The sequence below is a fragment of the Rhinopithecus bieti genome, unplaced genomic scaffold (assembly GCF_001698545.2).
Source record: "Rhinopithecus bieti isolate Rb0 unplaced genomic scaffold, ASM169854v2 scaffold_23826, whole genome shotgun sequence".
Taxonomy (NCBI): domain Eukaryota; kingdom Metazoa; phylum Chordata; class Mammalia; order Primates; family Cercopithecidae; genus Rhinopithecus; species Rhinopithecus bieti.
The window spans coordinates 875870-880126 of NW_016811267.1; the positions used below are offsets into that span (position 1 = coordinate 875870).

The 4257-nt window shown below is 45.6% G+C and overlaps 1 pseudogene across 1 annotated transcript; it reads right to left on the bottom strand.

The window, feature by feature from the left end:
* Positions 1 to 1841: 1841 nt before the first annotated feature.
* LOC108543270 (60S ribosomal protein L26-like) lies at positions 1842 to 2368 on the bottom strand (annotated as a pseudogene). The gene has a single exon (XR_001889525.1). The product of XR_001889525.1 is annotated as a 60S ribosomal protein L26-like (transcript).
* Between the last annotated feature and the right edge of the window lie 1889 nt (positions 2369 to 4257).

The window sequence follows — 4257 nt, forward strand, 5'->3', positions numbered from 1 at the left end:
TGTGTGTATATATATATATATATATATATATATATATACACACACACAAAAATTAGCCGGGCATGGTGGAGCATGCCTGTAGTCCCAGCAACTCCACAGGCTGAGACGAGTGGATCGCTTGAGCCTGGGAGGCGGAGGTTGCAGTGCAGATCACGCTACTGCAACCTGGCCTGGTTGATAGGGTAAGACCCCGTCTCAATAATAAATAAATAAATAAATGTGTTTCCCCAACTGTCACATGGAGACAAGCCCATCAGGGACAAGACTAGAAGTAGATAAACCAGTCAAGTGACAACTGCTAGAGCCAGGTGCTAAAGACAGGGGCTTGGAACAGGACGGGTATAGAAAATGTAGTGAGGCCTGTTTGGATACATGGATATTTTTGGAAGGTGGAGTCAACAGGATTTGATAAAGGTTCAGATGTGGGTGTGAGAGAAAGGCAGTCAAACGTGACTTCAAGGTTTTGGATGAGAATGACCAGAAGGATGGAGGTGCTATTTACTAAGATAATCACCAGGTTTCTTGCATCCTTAAAAAATGAATATTTTCTTTTTCCTTTTTTTTTTTTTTTTCTGAGACAGGGTCTTATTCTGTCACCCAGGCTGGAGTTCAGTGGCTTGGTCACAGCTCACTGCAGCCTTGAATTCCTGGGCTCAAGCAATCCTACTGCCTCAGCCTCCTGAGTAGCTGAGACCACAGGCACACTGCACCCAGCTAATTTTTATAGAGAGATTTTCTATTAATATCAATAATCTTTTTCAAAGTGTTGAGTCTTCTCTTAGCTTCTATTGAACTAACAGAATTATAACTAAAAGCAAAGTTCTAGTTCTCATAATACTGTCTGAGGTTTTGTTTATTTGTTTTAGACAGAGTCTCACTCTGTCGCTCAGGCTGGAGTGCAGTGGTACAATCTCGGTTCGCTGCAACCTTTGCCTCCTGGGTTCAAGTGATTCTCCTGCCTTAGCCTACCAAGTAGCAGGGACTACAGGTGTGCACCACCACACCTTTTTGTATTTTTAGTAGAAACCAGGTTTCACCACGTTGGCCAGGCTGGTCTTGAACTCCTGACCTCAAATGACCCACCCACCTTGGCCCCTCAAAGTGCTGGGATTACAGGCATAAACCACTGTGCCCGACATGTCTGAGGTTTTATATATCCAACACCTCACCCGTCGATTAAGTCCCAGAAATTGTTTAATCATCATATTTATTTGATCAGTTTGACTTTAATACTTGTTCCACAGAACTTTACAGGCATCCTTTAACCAACTTCTAGAATTCAATAAATTTACATTTTTTACCTTTTTCACCAAACAACAAATTCATTTTTATAAAATTTAGTTGACCACCTGAGAGTTTCTTTATACCACTCTTCTCCCAAGATTGATATTGATTTTGTTAGTTTTCTTTTTTCTTTTCTTTCATTTTTTTAATTTTCATTTTTTTAGAGATAGGGTCTCACTCTGTTGCCTAGACTGGAGTGCAGTGGCATGATCGTAGTTCACTGAGCCTCAACCTCCCAGGTTCAAGCGATCCTCTCTCCTCAGACTCCCATATAGCCGGGACTACAGGTGCATGCCACCATGCCTGGCTAATTTTTGTATTTCTTACAGAGACAGGGCTTTGCCCTGTTGCCAAGGCTAGATCCTATTGGTTTTCAAATGGCATATCACATTTATTTCTATAATATCTTACAATTACACTTCTGTTTCATCATTCTTGTAACTTACTATTACGTGTTCAACCACGTTTTATGTACCATTGAATACTTATTGCTAGGTACTAAATGATTGCTATGTACATTATTGTTAGTTTTAAGGACTGGCATATTTCTTTCTTTCTTTTTTTTTTTTCTTTGTTTCAAGTTTTAATCAAAGCTTTTATATAAGATTACTTTATTCCTGCATCTTCTCAATAGTTTCTTCCTTGTATTTGCCTTTCCTACTTGGCGAGACTTGGCTTTCCGTTCAAGGATCTTTTTGCGGTCTTTGTCCAGTTTTAGCCTAGTGATAACTACCTTGCTGGGGTGAATGCCTACATGGACAGTTGTGCCATTAGCCTTTTCCCGCTGCACCCGTTCAATGTAGATAACATATTTCTTCCTGTAAACCTGGACTACTTTGCCAATTTGCTGACCTTTATAGTGTCCTCGTACAACCTGAACTTCATCATCCTTTTGGATGGGCATAGATCGCACGTTGTACTTCTGTCTCAGCTCTTTGGAAAGAGGGGAAGACATAATCTTCCTGCGAATGTGGGAAGGTGCATTGAAATGCCTTTTGCGATTCTTGCTTCGGTCGGAAGTCACAAAGGGATTAAATTTCATTTTGGCCGCTCCCGCTTCGGTGATGGCCGCAAAAGGGAAAAGATATTTCTTTCTTATAAAGCCAAAAGAAAGTATTGGTGTGCAAGGACAGACAATGTTTTTGAGGAGCATTGAAGGCCAAGGAGCAGAGAAAAGGAGATAGTTGGAATAAAGAAGGGATTATTTCAAAGATGGAAGAAATTATAGAATCCTTACATCTGCAGTTGGATTCTCCCCAAAGCAGGTTTTGAGTGGAGGAATTGAGTGTAAATATTCAGGAGATAATCTCGAGAGACCCAATGAGCACCTGGAGAAGAGAAATGGGAAGGAAGGGTGTGGTTAAACCTTCCCCTCTGGACAGGAAGATCGCTTGAGCCCAGGAAGTCAAGGCTGCAGTGAGCTATGATCACACCATTGCACTCCAGGCTGGGCAAACCAAAGGAGTAATCCCTGAGATATACTGTAGAACACCCCCAAGAACTGCCCCACTCAAGAGTGAGGAAGCCAGGGACTCACCCAACAAGCCCTGTCCCTCAACAGCCGAGAGTCACTCCTAGGAGTGGGAACTCCCAGTACATCCACGTTACCCCCATGTGCAGGCTGAGCCTGCTCCTGTGGTCAGATGAAGCCCTCGGGCATAGAGACACCTGGTGGTAGAGGTAAAGGGTCAGTGTGTCTGTGTGCCGTCCACCCAGATGACACCTTGCACATGGGCTGGGGGAACAGTGTTGCTTCAGTGTGTTTGCTGATAAAAATGAAGGAGCAAGCCAGGTGTGGTGATTCACACCTGTAATCCCAGCATTTTGGGAGGCCAAGGCGAGAGGATTGCTCAAGCCCAGGAGTTCGAGACCAGCTTGGGCAACACAGCAAGACCCCATCTCTTAAAAATTTTCAAAATTAGCTGGATGTGCTGACCTGCATCTGTTGTCCCAGCTCCTCCTGAGGCGGGAGGATCACTTGAGCCCAGGAGGTCAAGGCTGCTGCAGTGAGCTATGATCTCACCACTGCACTCCAGCCTGGGGGACACAGCAAGATCCTATCTCTACAAATAAAAATGTTAAGGCCAGGCGCGGTGGCTCACACCTGTAATCCCAGCACTTTGGGAGGCCGAGACGGGCGGATCACGAGGTCAGGAGATCGAGACCATCCTGGTTAACACGGTGAAACCCCGTCTCTACTAAAAATACAAAAAAAAATTAGTCGGGCGTGGTGGCGGCGCCTGTAATCCCAGCTACTCGGGAGGCTGAGGCAGGAGAATGGCATGAACCCGGGAGGCAGAGGTTGCCAAGATCACGCCACTGCACTCCAGCCTGGGCAACAGAGTGAGACTCCGTCTCAAAAAAAAAAAAAAAAAAAAAAAAACTTTAAAAAAGGAATAAGTGAGCCAATAGGAAGGAGGAAATCCTATTGCAGGAAAGAGTTGGGACAATTGCTGAATGTCTGAACCCAAAAGAGGGGATGAGATCGGGATGCAGTGGGGTCGGGGGCTGGCCTCAGCCAGAACCGTGGACAGCTCCTCCGTTTCCTTTCTAATTGACCCAGGTTAGCTACGGAAGGGATGAACGTCTGAGGCAGAATAGGGAATTAGGATAACCAAGGGTTAAGGCACAAGCATAAGAACAGCAGGTGCGGCCGGGCGCGGTGACTCACGCCTGTAATCCCAGCATTTTGGGAGGCCGAGGCGGGCGGATCACGAGGTCAGGAGATCGAGACCATCCTGGCTAACACAGTGAAACCCGGTATCTACTAAAAAAACACACACACACACACACACCCAAAAATACACCGGGCGTGGTGGCGGGCGCCTGTAGTCCCAGCTACTCGGGAGGCTGAGGCAGGAGAATGGCGTGAACCTGGGAGGCGGAGCTTGCAGTGAGCCAAGATCGCGCCACTGCACTCCAGCCTGGGCGACAGAGGCGAGACTCCGTCTCAAAAAAAGAAAAAAGAAAAAC